Source organism: Toxorhynchites rutilus, chromosome 2 (genome assembly GCF_029784135.1).
Source record: "Toxorhynchites rutilus septentrionalis strain SRP chromosome 2, ASM2978413v1, whole genome shotgun sequence".
Classification (NCBI taxonomy): Eukaryota; Metazoa; Arthropoda; class Insecta; order Diptera; family Culicidae; genus Toxorhynchites; species Toxorhynchites rutilus.
In genome coordinates this window covers 76768152-76785637 of record NC_073745.1, presented here as the reverse complement: position 1 = coordinate 76785637, position 17486 = coordinate 76768152, and the positions used below count along the sequence as shown (strand labels likewise).

General features: G+C 36.3%; 1 protein-coding gene across 1 annotated transcript in view; it reads right to left on the bottom strand.

Annotated features, from left to right (window-relative positions):
- Positions 1–17486, bottom strand: part of LOC129771628 (serum response factor homolog) — a 561989-nt gene that overhangs the window by 473920 nt on the left and 70583 nt on the right. The gene's annotated exons all lie outside the window — the stretch shown is intronic.

The window sequence follows — 17486 nt, the reverse complement described above, 5'->3', positions numbered from 1 at the left end:
CTGGAATTCAAATCTGAATATCTAGGATATGAATCTGAATCTTATTTCGATTCTGTATCTGGAAATTAAATCTCCAAATCCAGAATCTGAGTTTCTAAATTCTAAAATTCTAAAGCTTGAAAGTTAATCTAGAATCTGTTTCTATAATCTGAATCTGAGTATGATCTGGTAAGGTATGATCTGAAATCTGAATCTGGAATCTAAATTTGAATCTGAAACTGAATATGAATGTGGCATCTGAATCTGAATCTGGAATTTAAATTCAAAATGTGAACTGGAATGTGAATTTAGATTCTACAATCTGAAACTGGAATCTGTAATTTATATTTGGAATCTCGAATATGATATCTGAAGAATCTGAACCTACAATCTGATTCTGTAATGTGAAACTGATTTGTGAATTTGGAATTTATGCTCTAAATCTGGCAACATCTGTTATTTAGAATCTAGAATATAGTGTCTAGAATCAAGAAAAAAAAAACTAGAATTCTGAATCTGGCATGACGCTTGGAGTTCAAGGTTTTGAGCGTTAAAAACTCCGACGGTTGAACGAAGCGATATGAAAATCACATCATGCGAAAGATAAAATGTCTGAAGTTTATATGATTGTTATTGACTGCCTCAAAAAATAGTATAGCTTAAAAATACTTTGAAAACAGGCTATTGAAATCACACGAATCTGTATACAAGCTCGAGTCCGCTCGGAAATTCGGTTAGTTGTAATTGGAATGCGACGGGAAGATCGCTCGCTTGAACACTCTTCTCTCACAAATCCTCCGATACAGATTGTTTACAAATGGTGACTTCGGCTATGGATTTGATGGCGGAGAAAATGAAATGTCCCATATGGTGTAGAAAATATCCTACCATGTCAAAGAAACCATATTGTTTGATGAGAGCACGAGTTTCAATATCATTTGTTAACGAATGCCACAATCGATCGATGATTCTAATTGCCGGGGATGGGAGAAATACCATTCTATTTTGAGCTCTAATAATTATTTTCCAACTAATGCTGTTGTAATCATTTGATAAACTGTCTAAGAGTCATATGCTTATTAGTTATTGACCCGAAATTTGTTTCAATAGTTAAAAAAATGCTTTGGAAATAGGCTAATGAAATCACGAATCTATATGTAAACTGGTACCCGCTCGGAAATTCATTTCAAAAAGGTCGTTTGATGTTTGCTGGAGCGTCGAACGACAATGAAGGCGAGAACGCAAGCCGGGCGTTTAAAAATGTGAATAACTTTTATGGTCCTGAAACCGTTACATACAAATATGAGGGGAAGACATATTGGAATTGTTTTAAAAATGACAACAATTTGTCGAACAAAACGGTAAATATTCATCTCCAAAGAGATCACATTGTTACTATCAAATTCATGAAGTGGTCGAAGATTGTATTAATTATATTCAATCAGTGTCATCAACATTTGTATCAATAACAAACATTCGTGTTCTCATTGCATTGTCATCATACAAATATCTCAAGGGGTATGCGCTATTGCACTTTCTGTGCTGTTTCAGTTTTTAAATACCTGTTCAGATATACTGATCCGAACAAAATATTCAGTTACACCGCTTCGGCCATAATTTCATGGGTCGACATGGCACATGGAAAACCCATTTCCCCCAAAAATAAACATCATTACAGTTTTATGCGGCTCCTAGAATGCCGCACACACTGATTTACCTTCGCACCATGTTCCAATTACGTCATCCAATTTCTTACTGTAAATGGTGAGCGTCATGCATCGTGAGCACAGAGTAGTGGATCGGCAGCTGCAACGCAGAAACAGCCTCCCACGCTAGCTTCTCGCGCGTACCGCGTACTATTGACTGGTAGTGGTGGAAAATGGAAGCAACAACCAGCCGCGGTGCATCAATCTTGCTGCTACGGTTCTTCCAGAGTCGAAGCGATGGTTGTTTATTTCTAAGAATAGTTCATTCATATGGTGACTATTGGCCGGTTGTAGGAAACCACGGGAGATATATTCCCATTTTTAGGATATAAATATACTTCATCCAAAAACACAAATAAGGCAAATAAGAAGAACTTACAAGTCGTCACAGCAAACACGTGACAATTTGGACCAGTTTTCGGAGCTACATATCAGACACACGGAGAGCTTGTAATGGTTTCTAATTTCTTGTTTCACCTATTTACTATTGGCTAAGACTATATTTAGAAATTATTCCCATAGATCGAACAGACAGCGCGATTTGAATTTTCCTGTTTTCTAGAGGGTTTCAGTTGGAAAACCCCTTCCTGGTTACGCACATAACCATATCTCTCCATCAACAAAGTGAAACATTTTCTCAAAATGATTAACTATTAAACATTATTGACACAGAAGCGAAGTTTCCCGCCGAAGGGATTCCCACTGAAATACAACCACCATCCATCATGTGTACAGCAGCTCATGGTCTGTATGTAAATATTTCAATTTTAGAATATTGTGTCTGAGCGCGCGTTGGTCCGAAAGTGTTTGTGCTCTAATTAGTTTGTGTTTTGCTCGCCGGTTTTATTGCTTGATGTGTTGTTTTCGCATATTTTCCGCAGTTTGAAACCGGAAAGCGTTGAGTCGTGAGTAGATGGAAATTTTTGGAAATGTGTAACGTTTTGTAGACATGTTTGCTCTTTTATTTGTCTATTTATGAAGTTGATCTTTTTTTCTGATAAAGTTAAAATCAGAAAAAACAAGATTATTAATTAGCAATTAAGGAAAATACAACATATAATTTTCATCTATTATGCAAGTCTACGTTCGTAATAAATGCTCGGAATTCGAAGATTGCCACTACGCACATATCATACGGATCTGACAATAGTAGTACAATCTATGTCATTTAAAAATGCATTAGAGAATTGGACTTTTTAATTACTATGTAATTGATACTAAAAAAAACATATAAATTCAAGATAACGTCATTTCCTTTTTTTTAATTTTATTCGAATCAGTTCGATATAAGTAGGGCGTTGTGTTTTTTTTATCCCATTTATTTATTTAAGGCTCATTAGCATTTTAGCAGTAACAGAGCCGAATTTTAATCGTGTACATGTCACATGGTTATCATATATCTATAATCAGCACATTACACAGTTGCCATTCGCCAGTATTCCTTCTATACCATTACATATGGTACATTCACACAGTAGCCATTTAGGCGTAAGAGTATTCTTTCTGTTCTTCCATTATCCAGTTGGACCACCGGACAGCGGAGACAGTTGATTGATCATTGTCGAGTTATTAATAGAACAGCAGCCCGATGTGTCTTGCAGAGCAGAGCAGTTGTATGAATGAATCGATCTTATTTCGACCGTGGATCGATCTCCATCGCTGATGATTGTTGCGTGGACGTAGTTATTCTGTAACAACACAAAGATGGTCAATGAAGGCCATAAGTTTTGAACTCACGATCGATCGCTTACTAAGCGAACGCGCAACCAATGTGGCTACGGAGACCCCCTAGGGCGTTGTGTTGATTATTTTCATACTTCACATCAGGGGTTCTCAAACTGTTTTGGGCAAGAGACCCCCTTTCCAGAATTAAGTCATACCTTAAACCCCACTAGCCAAATTTCTTTGAAAATCCTATCTTTAGTTTTTCTTCTTACTGAATAATAATCAATTTGAAAACATTGCAGTTGGTTTATTGAATAAACTTGACATTATATTCTCGCGAACCGATCTGGCGTTTTGGTAACATCCACACTTCTGACGCAAAAAGTCACGAGTTCAACTCACACTACCGGCATTCTTTGAAAAAATGAAAATAATGTGACAAACCAACCAAAAGTATTGAAAGTCACTATAATACAGAAGAAAAATTATTTTCTCATCATATTCAACAAATTAAGTAAAAATCAAGTGAATAAATGATTATTAATACAAATTACTCACAGCCTATAAGAACATTCAAAATATCCAAATAACAAATTATCAAAATACGGTTCAATATTGGTTAGCTAAAACCTTAAATCAAATGGTTCCTTCGATTTCGCGAAGGATCCGTTGTACTCCTGCCTCATCTATGCTGATGATAATCAACTTATCTTGCATTATCACCTTGACTCTTTCCATGGTACTGATTATTACCAATTGAGGAATTTGAAAATTTTGAAGATCTAAAAACATTTTAGTAAAATCCTTGTGTAATGCTTCCAAGTGAGTGACATATGATAACATAATATGGTCTTGAAGCTTTTATGATAATTTTGACAAATGCGGAAATTCTCTTTTGCTTAAATTATGTCTTGAAAGTTCTGTCAGAAAGTGCCGATAGAAAGTGCTGATACACAAATTAAAAACAGGAAGTGGGTTATATCTATGGTATAACCGCAAGGGTGACGTAGGACTATCGTTGATTTAGAGATCATTTGTTGAATCTGAGTTCATTATGAATGAATGAATATTTGAGGGACTTCGAAAACGAGAGCGTTACGTTGGAGGCACAAGGTTTTATGCATCCAATAATGGATACGGAAATATCCTACTGATGGGGAAGAATAATCTTCAGAAGCTATCCGGTTAATTGCGATAGATTGAAAAATCACAAAACCAAATGTATTTGGTCACAGTGTTACATGGATAGAAAACATTCAAATAAACTCTTTCACATGAATGTATTTTTAAATTCCCAGAGGAACTGGCAGATTATTTTCAGTAACGATTAGATATTTCCACATTTTCCTCGATACTGGAAGCCCACCAGTGGTTTATGCTAACTCGATAACCATCCGTTAATAGCACTTGATTGAAATATATTTGGTAACAGTGTTACATGGATAGAAAACATCCAAATAAACTCTTTCACATGAATGTATTTTTAAATTCCCAGAGAAACTGGCAGATTATTTTCCGGATCTTTCTAGATGCTGAATGGCATCCAAACGGAAAGAATTCCGTGCGTATATGGGTGTGTGTAGCGGGTGCTTCGAGATCTTCCCGGGGAACCGTTTGTGGCATCACTCTCCTACTGATGGATTCCCTTGTGGCCTAAGGTGCACAAACAGGCTCTTGGTGACACCGTTCATCCGCGCTTTCATGATACGAAGAGTTTCACCACAACAGTGACAACATGCTCCAATCGCTGTTCAATTAGAACTGAGTGGATTTCCGAGCGGCGCTCGCTTATATATCGATTGGTGATTTCAAGAGCCTGTTTTGAAAACAATTTTAAGACTATTGAAACAAGTTTTTGGATCAGAAAGTAACAAGTATAGAACGCGTAGACATTTTATCTTTCGAATGGAGTGTTTATCATACCATTTCGTTCTGTTGTTTAGGAGCTATTAACGCTCAAAATCTCGGTCTCCGGCGTAACGCTTTCGTTTTCGAAACTTTGATTTTACCCCGGTATAGAAATGAAAGACGTAGTCCTACGTCAAAAAAGCTGAAAATATTGCTAGGCAAGACTCTTGGTGGTCAGCGAACTTCAGCGTGTAGAAGTAACCGAGTAAAGATTTCGTCGTTTTTCTCCTATAGCTGAGCAAATAATCGAGTGTTCAAAGAATTGCTTCGAACGTTTTTGATAGCCCTCATAACATATAGTAAAGACTGATGCAATCTAGGGCTCAGAATTTTTGCTACTAAATTCTGTCTTTGAATCACGCAATGAATGGCCAGTACCCTACGCAGTTGTAACTTTGAATGAGGTGTAAAATCACGATGACGACCAACCATAGATGGTGCACCATCAGTCTCAATGTTCTTCTATGGAATAACTTTTTCGGTAAAAAACCGATCGATTCTCCTTTGGTATCAGTGTTTGTATATGTAGCAAAAATCATTTCTTGGCACATATTTTCATCTTTAATATATCGAACATATCCTAACAACAGAGCTTCATTGCTGGGTAATGTAGACTCGTGCAGCTGGAGAGAAAATCTGTTGGTCTCGACAAAAAAATTAGAGGAGCAGAGTGCGAAGTCGGAAATTTTAAGTGATTTTTTATATGCTGTAACTTCGTGAAAAATCAACGCCTATCGATGGTATGTACATCATTTTGAAGCTGTAGGTCCAGTGAGCAATAATATCGGAACTAATATTTAGAGCAATACGCGTTTGAAGTTCATTGTTCTGGTCGTACCAGGCGAGGTGAGATATCGCATCAACAAAATGGCTCTAACTTGGTAAATAATAAGATTTCCGCTTTCTATGGTATATTCGTTTGGATTAAATAAAATGGGTTTACAGGATCCAGTTTTCTTCCAGTTTTTTTAAGAGCAATCTTCCAGTTTTTTTGAAAAATATTGTTGGCAACCCTGCCCCTGATACCGCGTGGCGAGTGACATGAGATGACTCAAGTCACGGTATTCCTGCAGACGAATTGCGTGACTATAGATTGTCACTTAAGTGAGATTTGAAGTCGTGTTCTCATATGTTATCGACTCGGGTATCAAAAAGAAGTTGAAAAGTAAGGTAGCTTCCACAATGAAGCGAGAAACTTTACTATCTCATGTCATTCGCCGCGTGGAATAAGGGGGAGTATTCTAATGTAAGTGCACCCCTGGCCGAGTGGTTAGCGTCTCACATTATCATGCCGGGTGTTCGGGTTCGATTCCCGTTCTGGTCGGGGGAATTTTTCGTCAAAGAAATTTCCTCCGACTTGCACTGGTGGTCACGCGTATCCTAGAGCTTGCCCCTCAGAATACATTTAAGGCGTGTTATTCGGTTTAAGAAATCTCAACTAAGCGTTAATAAATGACGCTAGTTAATGCATACGTTGAGACGGCAAAAGTTCCACAGGGAACGTTAACGCCATTCAAGAAGAAGTATTCTAATGTCCACTATGTTTGGGTTTCAGAGCAACTGCATGGAAGTTTATCGCTTGTCAGCAATTGTAATTACTTTTTTCACAAGGAGGGCGTTGAAAACTTGCATTTTACATGAAAAAAAAACTTGCAACCTTTTTTCCCATGCAAATGTTTATCCGTCAATGGACCAATAGATTCTGTGACTCTGACTTTGTTCATTTACGTTTTTGGTCGACGTAACGAGAAGTAAAATTGAAATGAAATTAAGATTAGAACATCTTAAAAATACTGAAATTTCAGTTTCTGCTAAAATGTCAGTTGGGCCCTTAAACCTATGGGCCTTTGAACGCTTGCATTGATTTGAGGGAAAAAGCTAATTCGTTCATTTCATCTGCTTATTTTTACTGTTAATAACAACACTTTTCCTATGGAGTGGACTATTACAAGAAAAGTAACATACATAAACAAAATCTGTGACGTCACAGATTTAAAAATCTTCCCACCTTCCATTTTCCATCTCGCACTCAGATACTTGTATGAATGACAGTAATCACTTGTGTTACAATAAACGATTAATTCTTTCATTACGGCAGTGTGCTCCGCCGAAGTGCTACCCCTGTACGGAGCACTGCGCCGAAAAGTATGCACCTCGCGCTGGTGTGGAAGCACGAAGAGCAGTATGAATTTCATGTCGTCTAAAGACGACGCTCGTACACACAGCTCGTCGTGCGGATGTCGTCTATAGACGACGCCAAACATCGCACACCATTTTCGAAGCTTGCATACAAATTTGAATCGCATATATCGTCCCGTTCTACTATAGCGAAAAATGCTACACAGACAAGTGCAAAGTAATAAATGATACAAGAAAAATTACGGCATCATTCGGTCACCACTTGCGGAAAGCAACGAATGGGAAAAGAGCTAAAACGAGAGTGTTTTTGAGAGTTTTGCCGGTTTTACTTGCGTGCTGGTGTATCATGAAGTACGAACCGAAGAAGAGTTGTCTCGTTCTCTTTTGTGTCGTGATTTGTAGCACGTAACAACAAAAGAATGCCGCTGGGGAAAAGATCATATTTGAACGAACGAAAGCGATTTTTTCAGTGAATGGATAGATTGGCAAACACTAAAGGTGAATGAACTTTGTAGTGTAAAGCCTCTATAAGAGAAAAAATAACCATCACGGACGATCATCACAATTCCATATCACTATTCGATACGAGATTAGGCTCAGCCAAATCGCGACAAAATTAGCGTGAAAGCGCTTAAAATTTGCGGCTAATTCGACACCGAGAACGAGAAATATTCCATCCGTATTCTTTCAAGTAAACGAGAAACGAAAAAAGAAACGTGTTACGGGCTCAACTGGTTTATTCAAAGTGAACATATCTTTATTTTGTGGCTGGTGGTCAAGCGCGGCAAAGAACAATAGGTTTTGATAGTGCTGGACAAAGGTTATTGATTGGGTATCGATTATCGTATTGTATATTCAATTTGAGGCAAGTATTTTTCAAGATGGTTCACTAAACATTGCCCTTCAATTATTTTTAAGTATGGTTTGAACATAACTTACCCCTTTTTTTGAATACTGTTTCATTTATCGCAACTAAGTGTTTGCATTATTTTTTAGTGAAATAAACATATTATTGGGACTGAATCAAACGTTATACGTGAAGCTCACTCCTTCGATCAAGAAAAAAAGAAGAAGAGTGGAGTCCAAGACGCGACCGCATAGTTTACGTAGGGCTACGCAATTATTGTCGGTACAACAACAGCTTCAATTTTACCACAGTTTTAACCCGAAAAAAATGTTCGATCTCACGACAATTCAGTGATCTATCGAAAAAATGTATCATAAAAAAATAATTTAAAAAATCACTTTTCATTACCTCGGATATTATTAGCATCAAAATTTTACAAATAACTTTTTAGTAGAATGTATTGGTGGTCCTGAAAAGTACTCTAGTTTCGTAAAAGTAGCCGATGATGGTTAAATAATAACTCATTCTTTCCCTCACGAGAATGAAGGCATGTCTGTTTTTGTTAGGGTTAGGGACCGCACATATACGAAGCCAATTTAATCTACATTTGGCAACGCATAGATACTAGGGTGGCAAAGGATGTACGGAAAAATTTGTCTTCGAGATGATACTAGATCTCAACGTTTCATGAAATTTGAAGACATTTGGCATCAAAAAAAAAAATTCGAAAACCCCGATTTCCTTTACATCCCCCTGAGTGATTTTTCGGCTTTCAAAAAACTCAAACTTTGACGGCTGTGCGACACTAGTAAATGAAGTCCGATTGAGCTGATATTTTGCAGAACGTAGTTTTTTGTGGGAATCGACATTTTTAATCAAGTTCGCGTTTAAAATGAGTTGGCCATTTTCATTGGCACTCTAATGTGCATATTCCACCTGACAGTCCATTATTATTTTCACAATATATAGAGAAACAAATATCGAAACATGAATCTCAATGTCAAAGTTAATTCCAAATGAAGAAATCAACTTCGATTGGACCAACTATTCATTACAGAATAAATGAGCAATCGATTTTTTCGATTTTTTATATTTATCTTTAATATTTTCGAAGTATTCTAACATTCTAATTTGGGTAAAGAAAAACTCAACGATATATAGACGAATCAAATATGATCAACCGTTATCGTGTGATGATGAGTTATACGAACGTGGAGAAGAGCTTATCTATATCTATAAAAATGGTTTTCTGTCTGTCTGTCTGTTTGATTCTTATGGACTACTGAACCGATCGACATTGGTATGTAGGGGTTTTTGGGGTTGGGAAGGTTCTTATGATACTTCGAGACCCCTCCCTCCTCTCTGAGGGGGGGTCGGGGGTTTTGGCTGCCATACAACTGAAACACAACTTTCTACATAATTCGAGAATTAATCAAGCAAACGAAATCAAATTTGTCATGTAAATGTATTGGGGTGCAATACATGTTTCTATGGTGGTTAGACACTCCTCCCCCTTCTCTGAGGGGAGGCTGCCATACAAATGAAACAGAAATTTCTGCATAACTCGAGAACTGATCAGTAAATGCAAATGGAACCAAATTTGGGACGTGAGCGTTTTTGGGTACGAGAAATGTTTCTATGATGGAAAAAATGTTTCCTCCTCTGGAATGAAAGGGGGTTCCAAAAAATTAAAACACATATTTTAATCAAACATATTCCAACCAAACATGACAATTAAAATTTTTCGGAAAACTCTGAAGAAAATGGGAAAATATGCGAAATTCAATTCCCATATGTTCTACAATTTCATAGTGACAAGCGTTGTAAGTCCATTTGATTTTAGCGCTAACGAAATTGATCTTTGTTCGAAAGTGGAAATTGATTTTTTGTATGTGATAAAATTCGCTCCTATAGCTTCTTCTATCTTTTTAAATATAAATGGATCGCCGAATGTGTTGATAAGAGCAAACTCGAGGAAGGAATTGTCCGATTTAGGGCTGTATTTATTCTATCATATTTTCGTATCAAACATTCATTCCATGTAACGGAGAAACATGTTATTTGCAAATGGTTGGAAAATCTTGAACGAGAATTGTGTCTGAAAATAATCCTCTAATAATAATATTATAGTGACGAGTTTAGGTAGAAATACTGGAAATTTTATGGTAAAAGGTAATTTTAAACGGTAGATTAGAAGATCAATCAATGAACAGTTCTGCGATTGGACCCATGAACGTGCGCTTAGTAAGAAAACTTGAATGTGATAACGAAAAATAAATTTTGGGCGGGACGAAGTTTGCCGGGTCAGCTTGTTTTATATATAAGATATGTCGAAGCAATATGAGACAACGAAACAAGAGACATATTGCAAATAAGCACGCATTAACTCTTTCTGCATACTTTGCCACATACACGGCAACCGACCGATGAGAATACAGATTCCCGTTTATGCTTTCCTTTTTACTCTAATTTGTGTGTACTTTATTTTATAAGTTTGTTTCAAAATAACTTGACAGAAAATGTCATCCGATTCCAATCAAAAAATAAAATCGAAACAAATATAAAAGTTCAATGTGAAGATGAGACTGAAACACATAAAGCCGGTTTGTTTCAGTCTCGTCTTTACATTACACCTTGTGCGTCAAAGTATAAAGAAGAAAATAAAATATTTAAGATAAGGATAAGGTATTCTAAAGTCTTCTAGAAATTGATTTCTATAATCCAACCCACATTCAACATTAGACATAACAAGAATTAGAGTATTAACCGATTGGAAGCAAGTGGATACCGAAGTTTGCGATACCTAGTCCATATGTCAATGTACAGTTTGAAATTTTACAATTCATTTTTGATTTTGTAAAGTTCAATTGGTTCGAGCCGTTGAACCGAGAATAAGAGAAATTAACATTAGATACGAATAAATTCAAACGCATTGAACTGGTCACAAACCGAATGCATAAAATATAGTTAAACTTGATTTTAGAAAAATCTGAAATCACTGTTCTAGGACCTTTAATTGTGATATATTCCTGAAATATGATTGTTTAAGTTGAAAAAAAAAACATAATTGTTTGCTACTTACCAGCTGCACATTATAGTATGGAAGACAACGGGAATAAAAACGAAACTGTTAGTACAACAACTCACAAATGCACATTAGCCATTCGAAGCGATTATAACATAAGCAGCAAAAGGACATACAGGGTTCGAATGTGTATCTCATCAACATTTATTATTAAAGTTCGGTTTTTTTTTCGTTATTAAATTCACTACATTGTATAGCACCCATCTGGCCATCGAACCGATCGACCAGATTGGTGTGCGTGTTTCCTTATACCTTACATCGGATTGAGTATACTGACTTTGTTTGTTGTATTTTATTATTGTTCATTGATTACTCTGTGCGTGTATCTAGTTACATTTATTTTATTAATTATAATGGGGAAAAATAAGTTAATTTGTTCGACTAACAATAAATTGTGCTTAGATTTGTCGTAAACAATTGTTATAGAAATCATGGTCTACTGCTAACGATTCCACTTTCCGCGCTACACTCTAGAGATTATCCTTCGGGATTGCTTCGTTTCTATCGAAAATTAGAATTAAAAAATAACTATTTACAGAGATACAATGGATTACAAAATGAAAATACTGAATAAACTGGAATGTTAATAAATTAAACATAACTGGAACAACAAGTACTAGACATCTGATAGAGCTTACGGACTAAGATTTGTTTTTTTTTTGTTCTATTTTGTTTGTTTGTTTGTAACGTGTTTTTATGACACAAAATTTATAAGCTAATAAGGCACACAAACATATTCACGCACACATACAAACAAATGAGGAAACAACAAACTATCTGCGCTCTGAGCAGCGTTTCATGCACCATTCTTTGATTTGTTTCTGTTTCTTAAGCTAATAATTCTTCCCCCTCTCGGGAGGGGGGAACTCAATTAAACTACTAAACAAATATTTGTTGTGTGATGATTTGCTAACCTGGCTATACTACACAAATGAGCAGAAATCTTCGATTACATATTATAGCACACGGAAGAGTGGGTGGGGGGGAGCAAACAAATTTGGGCTAACGCAATTTTCGGAGAATTTTATTGACCGTCTCGATAACATAGTTTGGATTACTACACGCGACAAAAAGCGATTATGCGGAAAACAAAAATAAATACATTCCAAATTCACACATTAACTAAATAGATAAAAACGAAAAACGATTCACTACAGGAAAAAAATAAACACAAACCAAAAACTTTTAGGGGGCAATGCTCATCTGGCGTTGGAATGCCATCTTTCATGGCTCATCGGGCCCCGCCGTGTTTGGGAAACCGCGGTACTTTTCCACACGCACCATTTAAACCACTCAGCCGCCGTTGGTCTCAAGTGATCAGCTTTTGTCACCTCTCCCGGTATTGAATTCCCGAATGCCACTAGACCCGAACCATCCCACCATTTCAGAGAGGCTTTAATATAATTACTGTCAATTAGCGATCGGTTCACTGATTAGTCGCCCCGAAGCCAGAAGCCACACGGTAAGAAGTTTTGTGAAGAAAAAAAAATATACTGAAGAAAGAACAAAATTGGAACGCGAAGGAGTGCGAATTATTTTTATTTAGCACATCTTCCGCGAAGTGAAATCCGTCGCATTGAGGCAATTGAGTTGACGAGGAGTGAAGAAGAAATTCGCGTCTCGATTTTAACCATTAATTGCCGGCTCTCTCGGCTGTCGTTCGAAGATTCATCATAAAGTTTGGAGCGAACAGAAAAAAAAATCCATACAATAATAATATAATATAATATGAAAATTGTCAGCCGAACAAGACGTAAATATTTATGTCATCCACAAATTACTTTCATTCGTGACTTTAACAACTTTTTGACGCTGGGGTACAGTGCTAGAGAGGGGTGGGGAGCAGCCTCACAAACAACAATTGAAAAAAGTGTTTTGTTCGATGCTTTGTGGTGAAGGTGCTGATGGCGGCCTTGAGGGTTGTTGCGAGAGGAAAGGTTTGACGAATATCCCTTGCGCAAGTGAAATTAAAACCGTCAGCTCGAGAGCCATACACACACGCACACACATACAAAGGCCGGATACAGTGTCCGAGGATGACGTGTCGCCTGTCAAAATAATCGGGAAGAATCGAGCCGATGTGGAGGAGTGAAAGAGGAGGGATCCATAAAGACGACTACTTAAAGCCATCGTGCCGTGTGTTGGTTGACTGTGGTGTGAGATCTCGATGGAATATTTTATAATTATTGTTTATGAATAATCGAAGCTTATTCGTGTGGATTTTGCTTCACTAGCAAACTTATTCGGTGGAGAGTCACGGTAGGCGGAATAAAGAAAGACTGTTACGAAAACAAATGAATGATCGGAATGAATTTTGACCCTGTTTTTACGCGAATTCCAACCATAAAATGAACTGACCCGTAAATAATGTAAAATCCTTTTTCAAAGGCGAATAAATCCATAACTATAACCTGATGTCTGTGCAAGCTTCTGTAACTTGTTCAACCTAAACCAAATTTATTTAAATGTGGACAAACAAAACGAATTTAAAATTCAAATAATGTTGTTTGATTACGGGACAATGTTGGATACCATCGAAGAGAAAAAAAAGCTAAATTTTACCGTTTTACTTCGACAGAAGCGAAAACGCATGCCAAGCGGTTGAAAATAAGAATTGTGTTTTTGGTACTCATACTGCAATTTTCATTGTAAAGATGCACGTTTTGGTCAGACAGTTGTCGATAAAGTATGAGAGAACATCGACTGAGCAAGGCTGCGATTACTCTAGAGATAAACGATGCATAAAAGCCGTTTAGAGCCAGTTCAACATCGCTGGATGTAAAAAGGATCATTATGTGGGTACCACATGAATTAGCGCAAAATACCTCATGCACCGAACGAATTTACAAGAATTCTCACTTAAACCTTGATTCTCGATTAGTGCATTAATTTCAGTTTGCAAATTTTAATTCAAATATCGCGAACTTCATATCCTTGATTGAACATTTTATAATCGTCAATTAAAATCCTTACTGGAATTATCAAATTCCAAATTCCAATTCTTGATTTCTAATTTCAAACACCAGACACATACCTATGATGTATATTCTACATGCAGATTTCAGAATCGAATCCGTTCAAAATCACATGGAAAGTTATTGTTTTAGTTGCTGATTTTGAATGCAATTTACGAAATCGAATTGATCTTCATAGTTACCAAATTCTATTTTTTAGTCCAAATTCTATAATCAGGTTTCAGGTTTCAGATAATTGATTGAATCCTTCGATTCAGTATCAAAGTTACAGGCTTTGAATCCCAGACAAAGATATTTTGATTCGAGTACCGAATTCCACATCTAGACTTAAATTTCTGGAACGAATTACCAATTTCTGACTCAAATTTCGAACCGTAATTAGTACATTTCAAATACAATGTTATAGAAAATACATTACAAATTATACAAATATTTAAAATACAGTAGAATCCGTCAGAATTCTGATTCGCAGAATTGAATTTCTGGATTTCGAATTATAGTTTTAGATTTCAGATCACAAATTCCAAATTGCATATACCGGAACCAAAACATAATTTCGTGGCAATACAACATATTTTATTTCCGGACTCTAAGTCCAGATGACTGATTCCAGATTTTTAGTTCGTGATTCTGAACTCAAGTTTCAGATCAATTTTTTAGATTTTATAACCAAAATCCGACAAAAAATTTGAGATTAAAATTTCAAAGTTTTCATTCAGAACTGATTCCCTAAATCAGATTCCGGAAACATTCAGATAATTTTAGATCTAGTTACTGGCTTTGAAGTCTACTTTCCGTAAATTGAATATAGAACCCATTCAATTCACGGAAACCAGACTTTCAGTTTATAACAGTCCAAATTCTGATCCCTAATTCATATGCATATGGCAAATTATTGGTTCTTACATTGAAATCTGGATTAAGATCCCGAATTACTCAATTCGCAAATTATTTATTACATACTCAAGTCTGCCCCATGTTCAGATTCCAGATCAAGATTTGAGATTTCCGGTTTCATAATACGAATCCCAAAAATAAAAATTCAAATTGCAAATATCAGTTATAGATTTCTCATCTAAGTTCTATATTTAGAATTAAACTCTCGATATTACCACTATTTCCATGAGTCAAATTCCAGAATTCCAATTCTGTAATTCTCGCAACCTACAAATTTCAGACATCAAATCCAACACACTGATTTTCGATTCCAGATTCAGGACGAAACTTCGGTTCCACACACATAATTCACAATGCTCAGAAACACAGATAAGTGTTTGATTCCAGATTTCAAATTTCTTAACGGCAATCATATGATTCAGATTCAAACTCTAGAGTCGCGCGGAAAAATGTTGTTCCAGTTGATTAGATTCCAGACCCAGATTCAAGAATTTGATTCCAAGGATTTCGAATTACGTGTACCGGTAATCATATGTAAAAACTCATGTGTTCATATGTTGTAACTCCAAATGAAGATTCAAGATTTTCGATACCGGTTTCTGAACTCAAGTTACAAATCAGTACGCAATCACATTCCAGTGGAATACAAAAAATGAACGGAATCCAGACATCGAATCTGAACTTATATAACAGTGATCGAAAGTTCCATGTTCTGATTCCATATTCTTGTACATATGCCACATTATTGGGTCTAATATTGGAATTTGGTTCTTGAACCCGAATTTCTCAGTTTGAAAATTTCCAAATCGAGATTCCTGATGTCCAATCTCTGGTTTTCTAATGCTGGTCGTAAGAAATGAATCCGCATTTCCAGTTTATAACTGAAGCTCCATATACAGATTCAACCTCATGTCAGGATTCTGGAATTCAGATCTTTGGTTTCAGAATACGGATTTCAAATAGCAGAAAATCTGTATTTCAGATCCAAATCTCATATTTAAAATCAAGACCTAGATGCGAACCACAATTCCAGAGTTCAGCTTCCGCAAATCCAATTCTGTAATTCTCTCAATTTAGTACTTGGCTCTTTGTGTAGACATCGGGTTGCACAAACTACCGAAAGAACAGTTTGCATTCCTCAGCATAAATGTTAATCAAGCTATACTTCAAGGTAGAGTTGATAAAGGAGTCAACCCAATGGAAAAATCGACGAAAAAAAACGTAAGTCTGTATTCTTATTCAAATAAATAATGTGTTTAAATAAAAATGGGTGGGTTATATCTATGTTATAATCGTAAGGTTGAGATGCGACTACCGTTGTTTTAGTAAGCATTTGTATTGTATTTATTAAATTATCGATTGAATGAAACAATTTTCGAATTCAATTGAATTCAACATGTGTAAGTGAAAATTTTCTACAGTTGTCATGTAAGATCAATTCATGCATTGCAACAGATTGACCGTCCTTTTACGTTTGATATGATGCCTAGGACTACTAAAATATGTGAACGGAATAATTGTCAAACGATCATTGTATTTTATATTTCCCTCGGAAATTATTGCATCTCTCATGTTTACGTTTACAAACTTTCTCGAACCGCGAAAGTTCATTCACCTCTAGTATCTGAAATGTCGATTTTCCCAGGATTCTCAATTTAGAAGTACGATTTAGGGAAACATATTCCGGTCTGCACAATGACAATCGAGTACAAAAGTACTAGCAGCTTGCATATATTTGCAATGCGGATTTCCCCAGGCATCTTTGTTTTGAAATCCATCTTAGGGGAACACATTTTGGTGGGAACAAAAATACCCCCGACTTGCATATATATTTGCAAAGCGGATTTCCACAGGTACATCGATTTTGAAGTCTGTGTTGGGAAAACCGTAAATGGTGCCAATCAAAACTTGGCATTTAGAGCGTTTAGATAACGCTTGACATTTTACAGTTATTCAATTGTTTATCCCATGGAAAATAACATTTTATTAAGTGTGATAGACGCGTAGAAATATTTCCTATCAATTGATGCAAACATCTTTCCGATCTATTAAGAAATGTTCCAGTTATAAGCATTCGGAATCTTTCATTTTTTCCTGCATGTTCTGTGTTTAGGTTTTCATTTCACCCCCATATACTCCGGTTAGACGTAGTCCCATGTCAAAATGTGTTAAGCTCCAGTAGTTTTCACAACCACTCTTAATCCGACCCTACCTTGACCGTGACTTTAATCCGACCGACGAACAAAAAAGTTTGACAAAAAAAATCCTAAGATGAAGCGACTCTA